The sequence below is a fragment of the Nycticebus coucang genome, chromosome 7 (assembly GCF_027406575.1).
Source record: "Nycticebus coucang isolate mNycCou1 chromosome 7, mNycCou1.pri, whole genome shotgun sequence".
Lineage (NCBI taxonomy): Eukaryota > Metazoa > Chordata > Mammalia > Primates > Lorisidae > Nycticebus > Nycticebus coucang.
In genome coordinates, this window is record NC_069786.1 from 84,384,079 (window position 1) to 84,410,994 (window position 26,916).

A 26,916-nucleotide genomic window follows, 5' to 3' on the forward strand; every position below is an offset into this window, starting at 1 on the left:
AGGTTTGCATTCCTGCGTTTCCGGTTCCATTCATCAGGTTAGCTTGAGCACATGTCAAAAGTCCCTAGTCTGTGTGGAGTGTGGATGATTTTCGCCTCGAGGGGCCCCACATTGGAAGAGTACTGAACGGGGGCTCCAGAGAACGGCCCCCCACCTTAGAGAAGGCTTCTGACTTGAGCAAACTTTTCAAATTCACTCATTTCCCTGATTCTTCTCTTCACCTGTAACTTGAAATATTTAGGTTAAATGTCCCCTATGTCCTGCTCTTTCTCTTTCTGGTTTCACCTGAAAAGTATGCTTTTTAGTATATTGAATAGATCTTCAAAAATAGAATACTATATATGTAAATTAAAACATACACTGTTATCAGAACTATTCACGCTAAAGATAGCCTCTGACTGGTATAAAGTTTTCTTTTCTTTTTTTTTTGTAGAGGGGTAGAGAACGCACCGTGAAGAGTATGAGTGGAGTCACATCTCAAGAGCCTAAGGGTTAATAGAAAACACAATGGGACGTTTCAATAATGTAAATAGCCTTCAGATTTCAAATTATTTATCACTTGATGAGTAACTCTTGTTAAGTAATTTCATATATAGAAATAATTAGTTTTATATTACTTTCTCTCAACTAGTACTATTATAGTTAACATAGGTGGTACATACACTTTGTCACCTGGGAATTTACAATCTAGTAGAGAAAGAAAATAAACACAAAAAACATTTCATTATCCTGGTATATAAGGATTGATCTCTGTAAGTTTTCAGGGAAGGGGTTATAAAAGGGGGATGCAATGCCCAGGGTTATAAAAGTAGAAACTCCAGTTAGGGGGATATCCAAGTGTGGCCTTAAAGAATAAGAGGAAGAAAAAGTGAGAAAGTGTGAGAGAGAAAATATCAAGGCAGGAGAAGTGACATGGGCCACAGCAAAAACAGGAAGAAAAGCGTGAATATCCCATGAGGCTTTTACTTCTGAGAATTTCAAAGAGACTTAAACATTGATTGCTCTCTCTTTTTTTTTTTTTTCTTTTCTATTTCTTCTTTTTCCTTTTTTTTTTTTCCTGTAGAAATAGAGTCTCACTTTATTGCCCACAGTAAAGTGCTGTGGTGTGACAGCTCACAGCAACCTTCAACTCCTAGGCTTAGGTGATTCTCTTGCCTCAGCCTCCCAAGTAGCTGGGACTACAGGCGCCCACCACAAGGTCTGGCTATTTTTTTGTTGCAGTTTGGCCGGGACCTGGTTTGAACCTACCACCCTCGGTATATGGGGCCGGTCCCCTATGGTTATATGTGGTTATTTTCAGCTGTTATATTTTAAATTTGTAAGTGAATTGTTCATTTATCTATTGCTGCTATACCTAGAACTGTTATGTCATGTTGTTTACTAGTTAATTTGCCCTTTTCAAATGAAGAAAGCAAGAGAATATAACAAGACTATCACAATATTTGAGATTTCTATTTACATATAGAAAAGACAAAAGGAGGGGCAGACTAAATCTCCAGCACATACTAGAAGGACTAGAAGTGATTCTTTCAGTCAGCAATTCTGACAGGAAAACTCTGCAAATTAACCGTTAATGGGCCTAACTTTGATATAAAAATATACCTTCATTCCCGGTATAGCTTGTGTGCTAACAGCACAAGAACTGACACTAAAACTTACATTTTAAGTGTCAGTAGACATACAATACCGAAAAGGGCAATCCAGAGTTGGTTAGCCCACACATGATACATCTTAGGGAATGAAGAGTTATTTGGCATATGCGAAGGCTAAAAATTTGCATTTAATTATAAGTTAGATATAATCCTCTTGCCTCAGACCCCTGAGTAGCTGGGACTACAGGCCCCTGCCAGAGCGCCTGGCTATTTTTAGAGATGGGGTGTCTGCTCTTGCTCAGGCTGGTCTGGAACTCCTGAACTCAAGCAATCCACCGGCCTCAGCCTCCCAGACTGCCAAGATCACAGATGAGCACCACTGATAAGTGTGTATATGTCTATGTAATGAGGGCCAATTACTCCTTTAATCTCAATATAACAAAAATAAAATAAAGATAATGATAATGTATTGTATATAGTGTTGATGTGATTATTACATGAAAAATCAGTACGTAGGGAGCTAAGAATATTTTCTGGCACATTGTAAGCACTCAATAAGTGTTAGTCATGGCTATAATGCCAATTTAATAATGGCTTATTAATGTTTGTCACTCAGGAGGAGAAATGCTCAGCATCATGTCTAAATTGGGACAGCAGCATAACAAATATTTTATTTGTGTGCAAATTGTATTTGTGGGACAGAAATTTTTGCTTTATTGAGGTGTGAGCATGGAAAAGTGATATAACTGTGGTTGCCTCAGAAAGTCAATTACCATATTTTTATCCAAGAAAGCTTCTGAATTTTTCAATATTGGTCAATAATATTTCCTTCTTAATTATAAAAATAATTTTAAATAAAAATTATAGAACACATTGCATTTTAAATCCACTACCCACTGCCCACCCACATCTTAATGTAGGTTATAGCATGTCACAGTGGACTCATTTAAAATCTGCTTTATGTCAACCGCACAAGAATACACAGAAGAGGAAGTAAAATTTATGGAAATACTAACATTGAAGACAGATGTTCCTCAGGCTGTGGAGGCATTCCCATTAATGAAGAGTTAGGCTCAGAAATCAGTGCCCATTACCAGAAAGAAGTCAACACATCCATCACCCCAAATTTATTATTTCTCTGAAGCTAAGAGAAACAATCTGTACCCATAAAGAAATTAATTAGTATAAGTGTTTTTTTTTTATTATTACAGCAGCTGTTCTTTTTGTACTTCCCTCTCACCCCAATCTATATCTTAATTGTTGATTGATTAATTTGGTTAGGAGTAGACTCTAGTGCTGTCACAATAATCTCTGTGGCTAAATATTAATCTCACAAGTCAAAACCTAATGTGCAACAAATAAAATTGCAAGAGCCCTGATATCAATATATCAAGCTTCCCGAAGAAAGAGATTCTTATGGATTCTCTTGGTCAAAGTGTGAGAGCTTCAGATGATAGGATAAAAGAGATTTGGAGATATTGGATATAAAAGAATTTCACATTAGATAAATACAACTAAATGCTTAGAAAAATGTTGCCTAAATATTGGGACTTTTGCTAAAAGCTACACTTAAATTCCTGACTTTGACCTTTTCACATGAAAAAGGAGTTACATATGACAGAACCCTAGAGAACAGTGGACATAGCCCAGGCCAGTTCACAAATCGTGTCTCTGGACAAGCAGATTTATCTTCAGACTATGATGAGTAAACAAAATAAAGAAAACACATTTTAAAAATTTGTTTAAATTTTTAAAAACACATTTAAAAATTGACATGATTGAAAAACACTGAAACACAAAGAAAATAGATACAAATCTTTCTGAAGTTATCAGAAGAATATAGACCTGATGTATACCTAATAGTGTAGAAACTTTTTATCACCTTTTCTGACATTTAATAGTGTCTATGACAGGAAACTAGTAGTGTCGTGGACATCAATTTAACATGCAACTATGAAGGGCTTTAGTCATGACTGTTTTATAAAATATTTGGGTGAAAATTCTTTTTGAAGGTCTAAGGTATAAGATCTCATATACCTACTCATCAAACAAAAACTACTACCTCTACACACTGCCAAACAAAAGAAAAAAGCATGATAAAGTAATTCACAAAAGAAAACTTCAATAAATATAAAAACATGGTAAACAAAATCCAATTAAAGATATGAAAAAAAATCAAGTAATTTTGCATGCATATATCATAATTCTACCTTAGCTTCACAGACAGAATTAGCAAAAATAATTTTTTTGGAAAGAATTGATTGAATAAATATTACAATAAAATTATATATATAAACCTTAAGGAATTAAGCTAATATGTAGCTTTCTGTTTAAATGGCTTAACATCTTAATAAAATTATCAACTTATTTGACATTACTTCTGTTTGGAATTTAAAAATCCTCATTGTAAAAATCACTTCAATGATTTTTATTTTATTTTTCTTCTTATTTATATTTGAACTTCTGGAAGACTATGTTTGAATCTACACTAAGTGAATAGAACAATTTTTGGAAGAATAAACGGGATACATAATTTTTATATGTTCAAAGTTATTAAGATTTAAAATGGGTTTACATAATAATGTTATCAAAGTGATAAATAAACATTCAAGAAATGTATGAGAAACTCAAATAACTCAATAGCAAGAAAATAAATCACCTCATTAAAAAACAGGGGATGGGCCCGTATAGACCTTTCTCAAAAGAGCACATACAAATGATGAATGGGTGTATGAAAAATGCTCAACATCAGTAATTATCAGGGAAATGTGAATTAAAAGTACAATAAGCTATCACCTCATAGCTGTTAGAATGGCCATTATGGAAAAGACAAAAGATAAAAAGTATTCCTGAGGTTATGAAGAAAAGGAACACTTGTACTGTGCTGGTGAGAATATAAATTGGTATAGCCATGGGAAACAGTATGGAAGGTCCTCAAAAAATTAAAAAATAGAACTACCATATAATCTAGTAATCCCACTTCTGGGTATATATTCAAAGGGAATGAAATTATTACTTTAAAGTAGTATCTGCACTCCCCGTGTTTAGTGCCCATCAATGGATAAATGGACAAAGAAAATGAATACTACAGTAGACCATCTAAAACATACCCATCAAAGAAAAACTCAGATCAATTCAAGGTGGGCGATGGGAGGATGAGGCCACAGGGAGAGGGGAGGAGGGAAGCGATGGGAGTGCTCCCACCTAAGGGCACTACCTTAGGGTGTATGGCAACCTCTTGGGGGTAGGACACAATTATAAGGGGGACTTTATAAGCAAACAGTGTAACCTAATTCTTTGTGCCCTCAGTGAACCTGAAACAATAAAAAAAGGAAATGAATACCACTTAGTCATAAAACAGAAGGAAATCTTGCCATTTGTGACAATGTGGATGAACCTGGTGACATTATACTAAGTGAAGTAAGTCAGACACAAAAGGACAAACATTGGGTGGTCTCGATTCTCTGTGGAGGCTACATGTTGACTCACAGAAATAGAACATAAAATGGCAGTTACCAGGAGCTGAGGGAGTCGAGAGTGTGGAGGATGGCAGTTGGGAGATGTCAGTCAAATGATACAAAATTTTAGTAAATAGGAGGAATGAATTCAAGAAATCTACTGTGCAACAAAGTGACGATATTAAATAAAAATATAGGAATAATGTGCAGGCAGTCAGTCTCATGGTTACAAATGAGAGAGGTTCTACAGGTTTGTTCTTAAGCTGAATTTGTGTGTAAGTTGGAACAGATATATTTGCCTATTACCTGTGACAACCTCCATTCATAACTGTGAAACATATGTTAGTTGGATGTTTGTAACTCAGAAATTCACTGTAGTAGTCTCCATTCATAAGTGATAGCTGTACATAAGTCAAATGTTTGTAACGTTGGAACTTCCTTGTGTGTGTTGGAATGTTGAGAGTGAATGTTAAATATTCTGGCACCAAAAAACGATAGCTATCTAAGGTAATGCGTATATTAATTACCTAGATTTAGTTATTACACAATGTAAACATATATATATACTTCAAAACATCATGGTATACATGATAAATACATATAATTTTATCTGTCAATAAAAATTATTAGTGAGTATCTGATAAAAAATGGTTAAGCAGGACATTCAGCTCTTGTAAGTTTTGTATGCAAGTATCCAATTTGTTTCATCTTGAATGACACAGCGCTGCCATTCAACATATTGCATGACATCTTCTATGCTTCTGATTTCCCTGCTGTCCTGCTAATAAACGCACCTTGCTGTATGAGTGTTTCTGCACCTTTCATCTAAATGAAATTCATCACACATAGATCATAAGACATACGAACATGAAAAGAAGAACATAAAGAAAGGCTAGGAATAGATTTTAAAAAGCCCTGCATTTCATAAAAGAAACGCTTTACTTGTCAGAGATGGTTTAAAATTTTGATTCTAATCTTTCTAGCACATCAAGTTACCAAGTATTCTATCCATAAGATAAAAACTAATCAACTAGGGAGAAGTGCTATTATACTCAGAACTATTTGAAAACAGAACATCTAGGATGTTCCAAAGAGGATGTTCTGTAATGTAATGTACATGTTTCTTGACTACATTCCAACAGTGGAAAATGGGACAGGTTGCCAAGGGCTGTTTCTTATCATATTCATCAATAATGAGCTACAGTCATGCATTAAAAAAAGTCTACTCTAGCAATTAATTATTATGTGGTCTTTTAATCTGTTGATTTAACTTTACCCAGGAATAGATTTTGGATTATCTGAAGAAACAAATGTACTAAACAATTCATTTAATAATTCTGCTATATATTCTTTCTTTTAAAGGAGATTGTAAATGACTATACATTCAATAAATATAATTATTGATAAATACTATGTAGGAAGCTCTTTTATTAGATCAAGGTTGAAAATTTCTTGTGTCTGAAATAAAGGCCGTTTTCTATCCTCAGGTGAATTTTTAAAAATATTCCCAAGGCAATGTTTTGGAAGCTACTAAGGTTTAATATATAAATGAAGAAATAAAATGTTCCAAAGACCTGCTTAAAGTAGCACAACTTCAATACTTAACAAGAACAATAACAGCAACAATAACAACAAACATAAAAGAGAAAAGAAGGAAAATAAAAATAAAAAACATCATTGGAATCCAGCAATACTACTTTTTGAATAGCTCCAGATAAATGTGTAAAATTTATACCAGTGAGGTTTTTTTTCTCAAATTGGATTTCAATTGATTCAATCCAAATCAAATCAAGATTTAAAATGCTTGATGAGGTATATGCTTATGTTACAAATAATGTATGCTTCCCTATTTTTCTATTTAAGTATAATTTGAAAAATTGAAAAAAATGTTTTTAACATGCCTTTTATCTGTCATAAACAACTACAGAATCCAAAAGATGATTAAAGGTTGAGTGTTGACATAAAGTTTATGATAAAATATTGATTGAAATAATATAAACTATAATTAAGGCTTCTTAAAATGGGTCATTGGGATGGAGAAATACACAAGGAAATTTAAGTACTTTTTCTTCAATATTTCATCTTTTTTGCAGCATCTTCATTTTAAAACAAACATATTTAGATTTAGGTTTTGGAATAAAAGTTAATAAAAGGTATAAATTAGAAAGACATAGAAAAGGGGATGTTACAATAGTTACTTGTTATTGGAACAGTTTATAAAATAAGAAGTAATTGACATTATATAATTTTTTTATTTTTACAAAGGGTCAGCTGTATACTACTTCACCAATATCATCTACATTGCATTCATAACTTTGCCCAGTTCCCACTGTGAGAAACCAGTGCTGTTAAGTTATGATCCAGCTTAGTTTATCTTAAGGTTAATCTGATGTTGTAGAAAGTGCTTTGATTTTTTAGGTTCTCAGAGTCCCTTTGCAACATGTTTTGCTCTGACCCTTTCCCCTTTAGGACTTCTATTCAGTAAACAATTGGAGGCATCAATGCTAAGTAAGAGTAGAATTCTGGTCATTAAAATATATATATATATATATCAATTATCATTCTCTGCATCAATTATAAAAGTTATTCTTCATATCAATATTTAGAGAGGCAGTTGAAGCAAAAAACAGTTCAGTTGGGCTTATAATTTTATAAAGCAAGAGTATTCTAAAAGTAGAAGATCAGCATATAAAAACCAACCCTTTTCATTGGATCTGCAAATCAATATGAAATCTTTATTTTCCATGAACATTCTTATCAAGTCTACTTAATGGCATTGTATCATATTGATGTCCGCTCTATTTTCCTTCATTAGCCTATAAATTCGTCCTGAGAGTAAATATAGCTAATCATGTCTTAGACGTCTACTTCATTTTTATACTGCACCTTCCCATGGATATAGACCAAAGAACATTCATCCTCGTCTTCTTCTCTAGCATTCAGGATAGTGCATAACAGGCATTTGAAAATTGGTTAAGTTGTTACTCAATTGACTTAGTCTCAAAACATTCATGTAATCAGCCCATCCATAAGAAGTTGAGTAATAGTTGCATATTCTCTCGATATCATATAAGATTTAGGTTCATAAATATGTTTTTTTGTTTATCTTTGTTCAGTTTTGCTTACATTCTAGAAAATTTCATCTTCTTCCAATAATTTTGTTCTGGAAACTGCTGGTGTTATGGACTAAGTTCATATGCTTACTTTCTAACCTCCATTGTGCTTGTATTTGAAGTTAGGGCCATTAAAAAACTAATTAAATAAAGACAAAAGTGCAGGGCCCTAACCCAGTATGACTAACGTCCTTGTTCAAAAGTAAGAGACATCAGAACATGTGAACAGACCTCTGAGGATGCAGAAAGACCACATAAAAACCAAGGAGACAGGTGTGAGAAGGAGCCAGCACCTTGATCTTGGACATCCAGTCTCCAGAACTGCAAAAAAAATACCTTTATCTTGTCTCACCTCCTAGTTTATTGTGTTTTGTTGTATTAATTTCCCCTGCAAATTAATACATTTGGGTTGGGCCGAGGGTGGTGGATTGCTTGAGCTAAGGAGTTCAAGACCAGTCTGAGCAGTCTGAGTAAGAGTTAGATTCTGTCTCTATTTAAAAAAATAGAAAAATTAGCCAGGTGTCATGGTGTGTGCCTGTCATGGTGTCAGCTTCTTGGGAGGCTGGGGCAAAAAGATTGCTTGAGCCCAGGAGTTTGAGATTTCTGCGAGTTATGACGGCACAGCACTCAACCCAGGATGACCGAGTGAGACTATCTCAAAACAAACAAACAAACAAACACCTTAAGGAAGATAAAAAATGTCTACCAAAACCAGTTATGAATTCTTGTCAACTATTTCCAGAAGGAAAACAAATCATTAGGCATACATATTAGAGCGTCATCTTGCATCAGAAGAAACAAATTGCCATGTGCATGTAAAAGGATGCGTGAGAGTAGAGGTGTTGGGACAGTTATTATTCAGAAAAGTAAATAAAAGAAAGTTTCCAGGATCCAGTCTTGGATTATTTATATGTACATAGAGCAATATTCCATGCCAAAGTTCCATTTTTAAGTAGACTTAACATATCTGAATATGTATGCCGTAGGGGTTTTGAGAAAAGATTGAGTCAGGGTGGCAAAGCCATTTGAGAATTTCCTTTGAACAGTCTACACGGTATCTGTGAATCTAGTTTATTACATCACGACTAAGTTACAAGAAGTGACTCGCTGCCTTTCTCAGCTAGAATTGTCTGTGCCAGGAATAGATTAATCTTTGGGGTTATATAAGAATCAAGACCTCCCATGTGGAAGCTATTATAGTGATTTTTTTCCCATCTGAAAATAACCACATGAGGAAATATCACACACCTTTTTATTTCTGGGTGACTAATAAGAAGGCACAGGATCCCTTACGCCACCTCCACTATAAACTTTATTGCTCATGTACTATTTCCCTAAGTTCAACCTACTCTCTGTTCCACACTATTAAGCTTAAATATTTATCCTAAATATATATAAATAATCTATTCCATAATTATTCCTTTGACTAAAACTTTGTTAGGCTTCAGCAGCCGCTGGACATCAGGTCATATTATCAATATCCCAAAGATTCCTAACGTTATCTGCACTGTTAGAAGATGGGACTTCTAGCATGTTTCAAAGTTCCTAGTGTTAAAAACCTTTAAAGGAATGATTCACAATACAGTCTTTTTTGTAGAACTACCATACACCATGTTTCTTCCGGTGCTCTGACCTATTTTGTCTACATCCTCTGTTCTTAGAGTCAATTGAAGTGCCTTCACTCTTGGAGTCACTCTTGCCATTACATACTACTATATCCTGACAGTATCTCCTGATGCTCTCAAAGTCAGCAAATCTTGGCCTGCCAGAATTCTGCTGTTTTCTCTGTGAAACTGAAGGGTAATGGTCTTCTACAATATTCTCTGCATTGTGGTGGGTGCCTGTAGTCCCAGCTACTCAGGAGGTTGAGAAAACAGTCTGAGATTGCTGTGAGCTACAATGCTACGGCACTCTACCAGGGGCAACAAAGTGAGACTCTGTCTCAAAAAGAAAAAAAAAAAATTCCAGTAGAACAAAGTAAAAATTTAAGTTTGTATAAAGAATGGAGTATTGATTATAGATAATTTCTAAGAGACATAATTAGGATGGTTGATACCAGTGTATTTCAGAAAAATGGGCCGTAATTCTTATTGTGACACTAGGATAATATTTTGTTCATTTAACCAATCTTTTAACTGTAATTATAGCATCATAATATCCAGGGACGTTAACACCCTAAAAAAGTACAATTCCTGTCCAGAGTTTTACTAATTCTGTCACTAAAATGTCTTTTTATCTTTAGCTCTCTAGAAGCTCCAAACCACTTTGTATGCCCAGTAAAAACTAGATGCCACACCAGCCTTTGAGCCTTTATGTCCTCATCATCACAATCTAGGTTAAAACAACAATAACAACAACAAAATAAAACATACCACTTCCTCTTTTCTTCTGCAGCAAAGTCCAGAGCTTCTTTGCATATTATTTTAAGAATACAGACACTGCTGGAAGTGTAGGAAGATGTGGGCAAAGGGAAGAGCATTTGGACCAGCATTCTATCAAGCTTCCACCTTACTAATAAAAAGGAAAGCAGTAATTGTCATGAATTCATCGAGGTTGCATTTAAAAATGTATTAAAATGTATTACCAACAGAGCAAAACAGATATTAGAAAATATGATAAAAGATACATGCCCACGTGCCCAGTTATATTCTGGGGCAACTGTTTCTTAGTACTGAAGTTTCAATTGACAGTATTTTTAGAAAATAGACTATATATAGGTTCAGGCAGGTAATAAAATCAGTGAATTACAAATGTTGTTTAGGTTCGGAGCCTGTAGCACACTGGTTATGGGAGCCAGCCACATACACCAAGTGTGGTGGGTTCAAACCCAGCCTGGGCCAACTAAACAACTGCAACAGAAAATAGCTGGGCATTGTGGTGGGCACCTGTAGTCCCAGCTACTTGGGAGGCTGAGGCAAGAGAATCACTTAAGCCCAGGAGTTTGAGGTTGCTGTGAGCTGGGATGCCACAGCACTCTACTGAGAGTGACATAATGAGACTCTGTCTCAAAAAAAAAAAAGGTTGTGTTTAATGAATACAGTTGGTGCTTTCTTTTTATTTTTGTCTGCTTCACCAACATGAAGCCACTTTGATGTTCCTGATAACATATCCACCTTTATCTTGTGTAACACAGTTCATATTTTTTCTACATCTTCTTCCAATGTAAAAAATTACTGTCTGGTCATTTACTTACGTTAGAAAATAACTGGGCAAATTCAATGGTCAATGGATTGGATATGAATCCAAAACAGGATTTGCATGGCTCCTGAATTCCACACTTAACAGTATGTGGCAATTTGCTTTGAGATTGTGAAGGAGAAATTTTCTTGAATCCATCTTTTAATAGTGAGGATCTTACAGCAAATATGAAAATTCTTTGTTGAGTTACATATAAGTTCAACATTTTCTTATAGAAAATGTGGAAGGCTGGGCGTGGTGGCTCATGCCTGTAATCCCAGTATTTGGGAGGCAGAGACAGGTAGATTACCTGAGCTCACGAGTTGGAAACCAGCCTGAGTGAGAGTGAGACCTCACCTCTAAAAAGTACCCAGGTGCTGTGGCCAGCGCCTTTAGTCCCAGCTACTCAGGAGGCTGAGACAACAGAATCGTTTTAGCCCAAGAAGTCTGAGCCATGAGCTATGACGCCACGGTACTCTACCAGGGGCAACAGAGTAAGACTCTGTCTCACCAAAAAAAATAAAAATAAAAATAAATAAATAAATAAGAGTTCCAGTTGAACAAAGTAAAAAATTAAATTTGTATGAAGAATGGAGTACTGATTATACATAACATCTAAGAGACATAATTAGGATGGTCAATACCGTTTATTGAAGAAAAAAGAGCCCTAATTCTTGTTGTGAGACTAGGATATTATTTTGTTTCATTTAACAAGTCTTTTAACCTTAATTACAGCATGATAATAGCCAGGAACTTTAACACACCATTGACAGAACTGGACAGATTCTCCAAGCAGAAAAGAAATGAAGAAACAATGGAATTAAACATGATCCTAGAACAAATGAGCTATAGTATACACTCTTACCCCCACACTACTGGATATACTGAATATACATTCTTCTAATCAGTTTATAGTTCTTTTCAAATGAAGATATATGATTGGCCAATGAACTCATGAAAAAATACTAAACATCTCTAATCATTTGGAAATGCAAATCAAAACCACAATGAGATATCATCTAACTCCAACTAGAATGGCTCTTATTAAAAAGCGGCAAAACAATACATGCTGGTGTGGATGGGGAGAGAAAGGGAACTCTTATACAAGGTTGGTATGATTGAAAATTAGGTAACTTCTATGGAAAATTATATGGAGATACCTCAAAGAAATCAAAGTGGTCCTATAATTTCATCCAGAAATCCCATTGCTGGGTATATACCCAATGGAAAAAAGTCATCTTCCAAAAAGAACACTTGAACTTGAATGTTTATTCAGCACAATTCACAACTGTAAAGATGTGGAAACAACACAAGTGCCCACCATAAATACATGAATGGATTAATAAAATGTGGTATATGTACACCACGGAGAACTGCTCAGCCATACAAAAAGGCAACCTAGTATCTCTTGTGACAACCTGGATGGAACTGGAAACTATTCTTCTAAACAAAACATCACAAAAATTGAGGAAAAAAACACATGTACTCAATACCAAATTTGAACTAATTCATCAACACTTAAGTGCAGATATGGAAATAAATCTCAGTGAAAATCCAGCTGAGAGCAGCATGAGTAAAGCCACATCATTGGATATAGCGCACACTGTCTGGGCGAAGGTACACTTGTAACTGACTTGATCTGCACCAAAACAAAGTACATAAGCAAAACATGTCTACCTCTAATATCCTGAAATTTCAGTAGATATTTGGAACTATATAGAAACGTTATTTGAAGAAGTTTTGAATTCCCATCAGGGAATATAGCCTAAAACATTAAAAGTAGTTCTAAATGTTTGCTTGAGTAAACTAACTATTGGCAAGTCCACTTGCCAGGCTTATTAAACCATATTCTTTCTTTACTTTAAATCCAGGGTCTGTTCCTCATTGGCAGGAATGCTTTTAGTTCAGTATACTACATATCAAAAGCTGTAAATATCTGCATTGGGTTTTTCTTTGTGAGACAGCTATAGCAGCCTGAGAGAGCAAAGGGCATTAGCCATACCGGAAACTTCCTCTTAAAATACAGTGAATGACTGTGCTTTCCTTACAAACCACACCCTTTATTCTCCATAGGTCCTAGGAACTTCTCAAATATTTTAGGTAGGAATTTGCTCACTTTAACATAAATCAAAAATGCAAAGGTCTTCATTTGTTTTTAATACATACATATATATTACTACTAGAAGTATAAGTAGGATATTGTTAAATATATTAGCAGGCTCTATATATTAATGCAGCAAGCAAAAAAGATCTGTCTTTCATAAGTATCCTCTGCCCGATGAAGTAATACAGACTGATACAGAATATCCTGAAAAAGTATAAAGATGGGAAGTTTAGGAAGAGCTGGCTATACATTAAGAAGAACTGGCAGGGGCAGCTGGCAGGGGTGGCACCTATGGCTCAAAGGAGTAGGTCCTCGGCCCCACATACTAGAGGTGGTGGGTTCAAACCCAACCCTGGCCAAAAACAGCAAAAAAAAAAAAAAAAAAGAAGAACTGGAAGATTAGTAACACTACAAGTATAAATTGTGGAATCACCTGATTGAAAATTTCACTTTATCATATTCATACTTGGGTCTACATATTTTAGGAAAAGAAAACTATTTGTCAAAATTGATATATTCCAAAAATGATATGTAATATGCTTGCACAAGAAGCGTAAGTAAGGCCTGGGTTACACAACAGAAAACAAATGTAACAATAATAAAATACCAAGTACAACAAACGAGGGTTTTGGTGGTGGTGGTGATAGTGCTTTCATGTAGGATTTTTCTACACAGGGGAGATCTGCACCACATGCACTATTAGAATTCATTAGGGGTCTAAGAGTCTCTGGTTGAATTTTAGCCTAAAGGGTTAAATTATTAATGATAGGTCTGATCTTGTACCATAGAACAATCTTTTGGAGTCTGATGAAACCTCTTTATTAGAAACACTGTTCAATCTTTAGATTTATTTTAAAGGTCAATCCATTTCAGAAAAAGATTGTAGATTTTTTCCTACAGTTTATGACAACATAAATGTTGGCAACTTCTTATTTTTGCTGGCTTGTAAGTTATAATTATCAGAAATAAAGTAAGCAACTTCCGACTAGTGAAGTCACAAATATAGTTATTACCTATAGAATTACCCCAGTTGCAATGGACCTTATTTAACTTCATTATAATTTATTACCCTTAATAACAAAAGCGAAGCCTTTTTGGTATCTTTAATCCATCTCTTACAAACTCTGATATTTGTTTGCTTACTAGTATAGCACCTTTCCATTTGATACCTGTAATACTGAATTGCATTATCTAAGATCCCTTCTTTTTTCTCCTACAATTAAATTAAGTTTGGAAGATGAGGTTTGTTGCTTTGGTCACAAATGACTACACAAGGAAAAGCATGATATTATAACTCACCATATTTTCATAATAAGAAAGAAATTGTATGCATATTTATTGATGTGTGTTCCTCAGGGAGAGGAGTGAAAGGGGAATAAAACACTCTAGTCAAGAATATTGTTCTTCAAATTTTTCTGTTGACACCCTCTTTAAAGTAATTTTGAAAGAACCTCACTCCTTTCAACTGACAGCTCAGTTGCAAAGCATGTAATTTTCAGCACATCTTAAATGTTGACATTTCAAACTATAACTGTCGTATCATTCTTTTAAATATTCCCAATTAAATAGAAATACTGGAGCAATTCAATATCTACTACATCCATTAAAAATAAATGAAGGTGCTGAGCTTATCAGTTAGGAATTGTGCTTCATTTTTTTCTCCACTTAGTTATATTGCATGCCACTACCCACCTTTTACTCACAGAATTTTATTCTATTTAAATGTATTTTTATATTGCAAACTATTTTTAACGATTCCCTTAAGGAGAGTCAGGACATTTCATTACACAGGAAAAGATGGGAAGAAGGAACTGAAGGGAAAGTGGAGTCAGAAAGACAAAGCAGGTGAGCAGGCAACATTTCACGGTCTGTGATCTTATGATACCTGCTGTATCCTTTGTGATTATTTGCATTGCTACTATGTAAATTTCTCCTAATCTTTTTTCATAAAAATCCTTATCCTATTCAAAAACTTCTACACAAAAATTTTATTTTTAAAACTTTCCTGTGCAGATGGAAGAAAATGAATGTTTTTTTCAAATCTTCCCAGAGTGCATCCTCATTATAATTTTTATCAGCAATAATGAAAACAATGATGATGTTGATAACAGTAGCTAACACTTTCAGAAGTTCATTATCGGCACTGCATAGAACATGCTTCCTACTAAGTTTCAATTGGCAATTTATTTTTGCTTACTTACATATGTCAAGCACAAACCTATGCATTAATTATTTATATCACAACTTGAATCTACCTATTCATACTCAGAGTGGCCACCGAGTATAGAAACACAAATGATATGCAATAAATGGTTTGCTGATATTTGCGCTATAAATGTTTCTGCACTATAATGTTTCATTAAGTAATATTTAACTTTCCAGACTTTTGGAGCACTTTATAAAAACACACAAAGTAACTTGTATAATTAATCCATGTTTACCTGTGAGAAAACTGTGGTGTGGTTGGTTTATTAACTTCACCAAGTGATTAAGAAGTGATCAATTCAGGAATTGAGGTCAATAGAATCAGGTGAATAGACTAGGTTTGGCTCTAGTCTGTATTCTAAATTAGAACACATTTGTTATGGATTTTGATGCATAATTTGATACACAATTTGGTAAATAATTTGCCTGAAACACACAAAAACATTTTATTACTGATACATCCTTTAAGGAAATAAAGAGGAAACTTTATGCGTCTTTGTAAAGGAGGCTTGCCAAACATTAATATATCCAACGTGCCTGTCCCTTTGTTTGTGGCCTGGAGGATTATTGCACCTTGCAAAAATACTCTACAGTAAGACTCAGAATGGGCAAACTAATGCTTGTAGGGTGTGGGTAAAAAAGTAAAAGAAAGACTGTGAAAGGAAGGGGAAGGAAGAGCTGGCCAGAAACTTGTGATTTACTTTATATTCTACAGCAGTTGTTAGGTGAGCTAAGCCGAAGATTCCTCGCTCATCTCAGTTTTGAGTTCTGTTTATTAGTTAAAACTCAATCATATATGACTCAAACAAATATAACAGTAAGCTGTAATTCTAGTTCTCAGAAATATATTATTTTAATCATCCTTTAGATGATTTTTCACCCTCTTTCTTACTGTAATTGAAATTCATTTACACCTTAAGCTGTACTTTTAGAAATATAATAAAAAGAATTATAAAAGCAGCAATTAACTTCTCGCATAAAATTTTGCTAGTGCTCTGCAAATTCTGTGAGATAAAGCTAATCAAATGAAAGATCTTTAAATTCAGACCTTTCATTTTGAGCCAGTGCCAACTTATCTCTTTCACCGTATCACATAATGTCCACATAAAAACATGATAGGTACCCACGGGTAGTCAGAAACCAAAACCAATTCTCTCATAGTAAGTGAATTTCCTACCATTATATGATCTGTTCTACTTACATTTGTTAACCTGAGAAATATGGATTTGGCATCACATCACACAAAACAGCTCAGGAAGAACAATCCAGCTGTCAGGTATCTGTAGGCACTTTGAGCACCCAGATCTTGCTCTAAGGAGCAGTGAGTCATGTGAAATGTGATGTGGAAAGGAAGCTGACACATAAAAGAACAGAGCAACAATGATGAGTTCCCAGAGACACGCAGTGGGAGAAAGAACAATGATACAGGTTCTATTTTTGGTCTCAGCAGTAGGATTTGGGAATTTTAAAATCACAGCTTAAGTACAGAAAAAGAAATTATGTCACCCAGCATTGAATTTAAGAGAAAATAATTTAGTAGCCATTATTTTTTATAAATGTTATTGTTTATTAGTGTGATACATGATAGAATTGTTAAATGTTTTGCAGTCTAAAACTAAGTGAAGGCAGGGAATCTACTTTAATGTTGTAGGAAGGAGGCTCTGAGGTGTAATAATGATTGGATAATGAATATTTTACTTGTCCTGGTTCTTTAACAACAACTATAAATAAGAAGACACGTGAATGTGGAACAGTCGTCTTTAGGAAGCACCAAAACCTCTGAATTCTGTAGGAAATACTCAGGCTTGAAATGGAGACTCCTCTGCCAGGAAGTTCTAAAAATATTATTTGCAGAGTGGTTTAAATTTTAAAGCAACTTACCACCCATTTTCCTGTCCCCTTGTTTATAAACAAGGTATCCTCTTATATTTCAATTATGAAAAAGTTTTACATTCACTTGTAGGAATATGACAGTGACTATGTAAATCAGAAAAGAAAGAGAACTCAACTGAGGAAAGGAATTTAGTTCAGATGAACAACTTAGATCTGCTACATTATAATGTTAATGTATTTTTACATGTACTAATAGTTGTAGTAATTTTCCATAATATGTATATATGATGCCTGTGGCAAATTACTAATATTAATAAATCTGATGGGACACACTTAAATTAATTTTATGTTCCCGCCTCTCTGTCCAAAGAACATGGGGGTTAACTCCATTCTCCAAAGACTCAGGGATATAGTTTTGTAAGTTTCATGGATATCCATAATGCCATTTTAATTAGTATTTTGTTGGATTGCCTTTCAAAGTTTCTTTTATTTGGAAGCTAACTGTATTTCTGTGAAATCCCTCTTACTACTGTTAATATGTTCTTACTATCATTGGCTTTACTGGAAATCCAACATGCTAATTTCTTGAGGTCATTAATGTCCTTTTGTAGTGTATGCAATACCTGAAGGTAGGGCCATCCAAAGTTTTGGCAGGAGACAGCACAAGTAGTTGGTGTATCATCGTAGGACCCTGGATAACAAGAGAACATTCCTGTGAATTTGGTAATGTTATTTGTGGATAGGGGACTTCACAAAATATAACTTAGATAACTAGTTATCTCATGTGTTTCTCTGTTAAAACCATGAGTATATAATTTTTAACGGTACATTTGTATGAGAAGTTGGGAGGAGATATATCAGGTACATTTAGGTCACCACCATTCTAACCTGGAAGTCATTGATAACTTTGTTCTGGCCTCTTTTGTTCTAGGAATGCGGTCTCTAGTCTCAAAGGAGCACAAATATAGAGGCAGCCAGTCCCTGTTGCAGGAGATATTGGAACTAGGAAGAGGTAGAATCTATGTGTATGTGGCTCTGGTTCATCTCTGCCCTCATGGAGCTTATATTGATATTATTAGGAGAAATGAACCACAAATGGATAAATACTACAAAGTTCAATGGTAATAGTGTAAGGAGAAGGGTATGATGATGGAATACTAGACATAATAGCCATGGAAAGTCTCTCTGAAGAGGTGGCATTTAAGTAGTGACCTGAAAAAAGGGGACATGTCATGAAGTGTTCAGGAGAGTTGATGTTTCCAAAAGGGATGACTTTGGTCAAAGGTTCTGAGGTGGAATATCTTTACTGGTTCAAAGACAAAAAGATAATTAACATAGTGATAATGGAAAAAATGAGAGCAAAGAGCACACAAGAATCTGGTCTAGAGGGGTAATGAGTAATAAGTTTGAACTCTCCTTAAACATAATGTTACTAAAAAGTTAACTTCGCCACTGAACAAAGACAATGTAGATAAATGTGGTTTTTCAGACTCAAAATAAGATTGAAAAAAACATATAGTATGATATAATTTTACCTTGCTTTGTATTTACATAATATTTGGACTTTTAGAAATTAAAAAATGTCAAAATTGTCTTCTATAAATTATTTATCTTAATTAACTCATAATTTGAGGAGCTTCTTTGATCTTATAATTATGTAATATCCATTTGCTGCTACAGCTAACTATATTCTGTGTTATTGTTAATGGATTTCTATAAAGCCAATAGAAATGTTTAGGTGAAGACTCCAGTGTATTGAGGATGCTTATTATTAAAAGTAACCTCTATAGGGTGGCACCTGTGGCTCAAAGGAGTAGGGCGCCGGCCCCATATGCTGTAGCTGGTGGGTTCAAACCCAGCCTCGGCCAAAAACTGCTAAAAAAAAAAAAAAAGTAACCGCTACAATAAAATCTTTTGTGAACCAAAATCCCACACCCCTTAAAATAATAAACATTATATATGACAAACCCACAGCAAACAACATACTGAAGGGGTAAAGTTGGAAGTGTTCCCCTAACTGGAAGAAGACAAGAGTGCCCACTTTCAACATTTCTGTTAAAAATAGTATTGGAAGTCCTAGCTAGAGCAATCAGGAAAGAAGACATGAATGACATGCAAACTGCAAAAGAGGAGATCAAACTATCCATATTTGCTAATGTTGTCATCTTTTATCTAAAAAACCCTAAAGACTCCACTAAAGTTCCTGGAAATGATAAGTGAATTTCAGTAAAGCATCAGTTTATAAAACTAAGGTATAGAAATCAGTGGGATTTCTGTATACCAATAGCATCCAATTTGACAATCAAATCAACAACGCAACACCATTTACAATCGCTGCCAAGAAAATAAAATACCTAGGAATATACTTAATAAAGGAAGTGAATAATCTCTATGAGGAGAACCACAAAAGAAAGAAATCATAGACGACATACAAATGTAAATATGTCTCATGTTCAGGGATTAGAAGAATCAACATTGTTAAATCTCCATACTACCCAAAGTGATTTACAGATTAATGCAATTCTCACTAAAATACCAATTATATTATTCACAGAATTAGAAAAAAAATCCTAATTTTCTTATGGAATCACAAAAGAGCCCAAACAAAAAGAACAAATCTGGAAGCACAAGACTGACTTCAAGTTATACTACTAGGCTATTGTAACCCAAAGAGTATGATACTGTTAATAAAAATACATGCAAGGACTAATGGAACTCAGAAATAAAACCATACACCTAAAACCAACTTGGACAGAGCAGATAAAAACATATATTGGGGAACAGATGCCTATTCAGTGAATGGTGCTGGACAAATTGGAGAGCCACAGACAGAAGGATGAAACTGGATATTTATCTCTAAGCATACACAAAAATTAACTCATGTTGAATTAAGAATTAAATGTCATATCTGACACCATAAAAATTCCAGAAGAAAATTTAGGAAAAACTCTTCTGGATATTGGCCTAGTGAAATATTTATGACTCAGATCATAAATACAACACAAACAAAAATAAATAAATGGAACTTTAAACTAAATTTTTTCTATGCAGCAAAAGAAATAACCAACAGAGTATACAGACAACCTATAGAATGGGAGAAAATATTCATAAACCATAATCTGAAAAAAGATTAATATCCAGAATCTATAAGGAATGCAAATAATCAGCAGGGGAAAAAAATAACCCCAACAAAAAGTGGGCAAAAGACATGAACAATAATTTTTCAAAAGAAGATGTACAAATAGCCCACAAATGTGAAAAAAATTCAATATCACTAATTATCAGAGAAATGCAAATTAAAACCACAACAAGATACCACATTACCCCTCTCAGAATGGCCATTCTCAAAAAGTCAATAACCAATAGATGTTGGTGCAGGTGTTGTGAGAAGGAAACTCTAAGTCACTGTTAGTAGGAAGGTAAATTAGTATAACCTCTATGGAAAGCTGTATGGATGTTCCTCACAGAACTAAAAGAAGACCTACCAATTGATCTGACAGTGTCACCACTGGATATACCCGAAGGAGAAGAAAGCCTTGTATCAAAATGACACATGCACTCACATGTTTATTGCAGCACAATTCACATTTGTAAAGATAAGGAATCAATGTAAGTTCCCATCAACTAAGAATGGATAAAGAAAATGAGAGGCACACACACACCCTTGTACACACATCATGGACTACTACTCAGTCATGAAAAAACAATGCAAACAATGCAGTGATGTCTTTCACAGCAACTGGGATGGAAATGTAAGTCACTATCCTTTGTTAAATGTCTCAGGAATGGAAAAACAAATACTTCATTTTCTCTCTTACAAGTGAGAGCTGAAGGATGGCTATACCTGGTCACACAGAGAAGAATGAGGTTCCTTGGAAACTCAGAAAGTAGAAGGATGGGAAGACAATGAGAATTCAAAAATTACCTATGAGGTACAATGTATAATATTTACATGATGAGTACACTAAAAGCCCTGACTTAGCCACTGTAGAATTCATCCATGTAACAACAAATTGCTTGTATTCCCTAAATCTACTGAAAATAAAAATAAAAAAAAATCAAATGTTGTGAATGAATCTTTCTACCCTTTTGGTATTTTGAACCAAAAGTACCATCATTTCTGGCTATCAGAAATTTTATTGATGAATTAATTTGGGGTACTCAGTGTTTTGCACATATTAACAAGATACAGCATCTGTGTCAGCACGTGCCTCCACATTCTTCTGAAAAATGTCCGTATCTGCAGTATTAAATTATGTAGTTAAGATAAATATTCAAAAAGAAAGGATACAAAGAGAACATTATAAAGGTTAATTAAAATGATAAAAATACCTAGTGAAAACTCAGTAGGAAGAGCTAATTTCGTTCAAGTCACAAAATTGGTTAAAGTGATTAGATAAAATCAAAATCAACTAAATCTTGAAAAAGCAGCAAAGAAATACAGGAAATAAATATAATAGCTAAACTTTTTTGATGTAATTTTGCCACAGTGAAGCACAACAATTAAACTAAAAAAGTGTATTTATCAAGAGAAGATCAGAACCTTGAAGAAATATTGGATAAATTCAGCTGATAGCTATAAAGGTAATCAAGTGAATTCCAATATGAGGAATTGTGCGCATAACATAAACTCTTAACACCTTCTATAATGTTCTGACACATGAGAAATATTTTTTTACAACAGATAGAAGGAGAGAAAAAGTCACTTTCAGGAGTCACTTTGTTAGTTCCATCAATGATTTTAAATATTCAATAAATTTTAAAAGAGAACCCAACAAAACAACACACACTTATTATACATACACAAATAATGGAATCATTTGTTTTCCTCTTCTCTTTATTTTCAAAGGAGATTTTGATAGATATTTGGTAGAGTTTTGAATCAAGACAAATGGAAAGTTAGAGGTATGATTCTGGGTCTTATCGGTCTATGTTTTTCATGAAAAGTTATATTATTCACACATTCCCCACAATAGAAACAAACATGCTTTTCCCTTTTCTCAGGACCCCCTAAGTAAAGAGAAGTATCTTCACTATAGTTGGACAACATGAAATCACTGCTACCCAATTACAAACAAATGTTTCAGAAGAAAATTTAATTTCTTTTCATACAAATTCACTGTGACTCATAATCAAGAAAATACAAATTAAAACCAGAATGAGACACTAGGTTGCACATAGCAGACCAGTACAAATTAAAAAGTCTAATAATAATACACCATATTGGAAAAAAATATGGTAGAAAGGAAACCTCATACACCAGCTTTGGGAGCATAAATTGGTACAAGCACTTTTAATGCTAAGATCCCATTATCTCACTCAGAAATACCGTCTCTGAAAAAACTCAGACACATGTGAACCAGGAGCTCCACAAAAAATTGCTCATGTCCTCATTTTTTGTCATAGCAAAACTGTGGAAGCAATTCAAATATCCCTGAATGGGAGAGCAGAAGAAAGGATAGACACACTGTGATACATCGATACAACGGGACACTGGAAGCGTAGAAAGGAAAACACTCAACTGTATATATCCACAATGCAGCATCTGAAGAACATAATGCTGAGAGGAAGAAGCAAGTCTCCAAAGAATATATTCAGGATGATTCTACTTTCATAAAAGTAAAAATAAAAACAGAAAAAGAATTTAATGTGTTGCTCAGAAACATACACACGTGGTAAAGCCATAAAGTAAAACAAAGGAAGGCTTAGGGTAATAGTTTACTTTTGGAGATGTGTGTATGGGTCAATCAGTGAAGAACGTCTCAGGTCCAGGCAGAAAGGTGTTTCTTTATTTAACAGTACATTTACGTGCTACTCTCTATGTAAGAGATAATACAACCGCAAATTTTTTTTGTAGAAAATATACAGAGTATGATTATTTACCCTGGTGCTTGTTGTGAATCTATGAATGCAACATATTTGGGATAGGTTTGGAGATTTGGGTGGAAGATATAGCTACCTTACACGGTACTGACCAATCTGAAAGTTTACTACATGGGGCGGCGCCGGTGACCCAGAGCGTAGGGGTCCATTACCAAGGGTGGAGGGTTTGAACCCCACCCTGGCCAGCTAAAACAGCAGTGGCAACTGCAACAAAAAATAGCCGGGCATTGTGGCGGGCCCCTGTAGTCCCGCCTACTTGGGAGGCTGAGACAAGAGAATCATTTAAGCCCAAGAGTTGGAGGTTGCTGTGAGCTGTGATGCTACAGCACTCTACTGAGGGTGACAGAGTGAGACTGTCTCAAAAAAAAAAAAAAAGTTTATTACATGATTTACCTATGTAAATTCTATTTGATTTCAGGTTACTTTCTTAATTATAGAGAGGTAATTTTGCAACACCTTGAATCAATAAATGTATATGTATGTGTGGTGTGTGTGTGTGTATTTACTCCTGAATCCAATGATAGTGAGAAGGGCTTGGGGTTTTGCCAAGTTCCTAAATCTTTTAAGTTAGAATGATTCAGACAGGAAAAAATGTGCTCCCAAATCACAAAAGTAATAACTCTTAGTCTAGAATTGAAACAGGAGATATCACACATATCTTGTTATTTATGGGTAGCTCTGTGTAAATGTATATTTACTGTTTTAAAGAATCACTTGATTCAAACATGTGCCTTGTTCACTCTCTTATTTTGTTATTGTAAGTTTGAACTTACCGTGTTATTATGTCTTATTCACATAATAGCCATAGTCCAGAAAAGAGAAAACTGTCTCAGGGCACCCAGGGACCATCCCTGACTAATCCTGTAGGTTTGGGATAAGTTGAGAGATTTTCATTTTACCAAACAGCCCTGTTGTTTTCAATGTGGAATGATTAACTTTGCCCTGCATGTTGAGAAATTGTCTTGGAGACTCTGACTGAGCAGGTCACACTCCATAACACACCCCCACCCCAGTCAGAAGGAGAGCCACATCTTTACCAACTAACATCAAGACAGAGCTCACCACACAGAAGGTGGTGTTTCCCTCTCACAACTTCTTAACAAACATTTCTTGACCATTATCTTAACTGAATTATCTCATGAGTGAAAAAACAGACATATATATTTGCTATTACACTGGAACTAACTGAAGAGTCACACATCTGCACAGGGGGAAGTAACACTCAGTGGAAATCAAGGGAGAGAGAGAGTGGTGGGGAGTGGGGGCAGGGAGGAGGGGAATAAACCAGCCTAATGGATAATATGTAAACTGTCTAGGTGCTGCGCATACCTATAGCCAGACTTAAACGTTACAAAAATGATCCATGTAACCTAAAACATTCGTACCCTCTTCATATTTTAAAATAAAAAAATAAATGAACATTCTCAGCTCTTACCAAAAAGAATAACCCTTAGGCTTAAACCTCAATCCATGCCCCAAACAGAAAGGCAGATAAAGTTTCTCCTTCTAAAATTTTACATTCAGCACCTGGAAGATATTTATATACCAACTAAAAATGGTACCCATTGGAGTCCCCATTGTGCATGGCCATGGATCCAAAGCATCTCATCTTAATTTCTGTGATCTGATACTAGATTTTCTTATCCTAAATTTTCTGGCAAATAAAATATATCTTTTTGAACCAATTTGTGCTCATTTATTTTTTCTTCTTTTAATTTTATCTTTTTTCTTTTTATTCTGTTAATTTCTCTTTTATTTCTATGGCTTCTTTTACTTTCAAACTCCAAACCTCCTCTAGTTTTATATCAGTCTTTTCACTTAGTCAGTAGTAAGCAACAATTGCTATGGTTACTGTGAAAGTCACATCTTTCTATTCACTAGGCGAGTGTTTTTTCAGAATCTTCTCTGTTCTCCTGGTTGGCCCTTCACTCCCTACTACTGTCCTTTCATTTCTAATTTTATCAACTTTGGGGTGAATCTCTGAGCCCCCTCCTTGCCACATGTCAAAGACACTGTCATCAGACTTGTAACAAAGTGCAGTGTTCTGGATTTACCCAAAGGGATCAAAGTTTAGGGTGTGCAAAAATTTTAAATTATATGTTTAATAATCCACAATTAAAAATGTGGTAGGTCCTAGGTATAAACATGGAAAGTACATACGCTTCTTTAGAAATATCTTAGATGAGGAACTAGGTAGCAATAGGAATTATGTAAAATGAGACTCAACATAGAATTGTTTGTTAGTAACATTTGTTTGTGGGTAACATCATGAATTACAAAATTAACTTAAAGTTATATTTCATGCTATGAGATACCCAGTTACACCTCTGTGTTATTTTGATGTTACTAAGCATGGAATCAACATGCTTAACATAGCAAAGGTTGTACAATGTATGTAGCAGCTGACAGGCTACTAAAATAAATTGGAATCTCATACTATACCTTAAAATCCACTGTGAAATTAAGAAAAATTATAATTCACAAAGATGTTTAAAATTTATAGCCAATTATTTTAACACTCAATTTAGTATTAGGCAATTATTCAGACTTCAAAATAGTCTTTCTTCAATCTACAAGTAGTATTTTGCTAGAAAAGGCTCTCAAGTATATTTGGTGTCTCTGCTGAATCTAGATGAGAATGAACAAATACATTGGCACAGCCTTGTCCTGACCATGAATATGGGAGTAACTTATTTGTCATTGTAGCTTGAGAAAGTGTGAAGTGTATGCTCTCTGTGAGAAATTAGCCATTGCATACTAACTTTAAGTGTAAAAAATTGAAATTTCTATCAAGTCTTTTATTTATACAAATTTTAAGTGTACTTACATTATTTTTTCAAGTCCATTCTGATTAGAAACTGTCACACTTTTATCCTTTTAAAACTATTACTGGTCCCAGGTTTATTTTATTATTATTTTTTCCATTTTAAGCTACTTGGGGTAAATAAAATGTGTTGTGAAATATGAGATTGTCCTGCTACGTCTAAACATATCAGACAATTATGTGACAAGCTGAATGTAGACTAATTCTTAAAACAAAATATAGTTTTTGTGAGGACATTCTAATTCATGTTTTGCTTTACCATTCACACACTGTTTGATAGTAACTACATCAAAGTGAGAAAGTTCAAGAAGAAGAGTTAAAGGACAGGAAAAACTAGTGATAAGACAAAGCCATTCACAATTTTTTTTTTTTTTTTTTTTTTTACGTTTTGAGCCATATTCCCTCTGGGACAGGGTCGTTTAATTGATCCTAGTCTGTTGCTTATGGCTCAAAGTCCAGTTGTTGAAGGACAGTAAAATTACAACTTTGACACATTTTCTATACATATTTTATCTGAATTCTATAAACATACCATGACAATTAGTGTTTTCTCCAAGGAATTTATTGCTTTTCTGAATGATATCATGTCTGTGGTCAGAACATGCCCTAATTATGCTATTTGTAGGTGAAGGAATGATTTACTGTTATGTTTTAAAAGAAAGCAATAAGCTTAGCTCTATGAGTCTCAACATATGAGAAATCTAACTTGGAATGGAAGAAGTCATAT

General features: G+C 34.5%; 1 protein-coding gene across 4 annotated transcripts in view; it reads right to left on the reverse strand.

Moving 5' to 3' along the window:
* Positions 1 to 26,916, reverse strand: part of CALCRL (calcitonin receptor like receptor) — a 100,914-nt gene that overhangs the window by 65,963 nt on the left and 8,035 nt on the right. For 2 of the 4 annotated variants that reach the window (XM_053598031.1, XM_053598032.1), the window contains exon 2: positions 18,106 to 18,173. The exons of 1 other annotated variant lie outside the window; for it this stretch is intronic. The gene's annotated coding sequence lies outside the window, so the exon portion shown is untranslated. Of the gene's footprint in view, positions 1 to 10,535; positions 10,582 to 18,105; positions 18,174 to 26,916 lie in introns of those variants that run through there. One more of the 4 variants, XM_053598034.1, reaches the window with a different exon arrangement.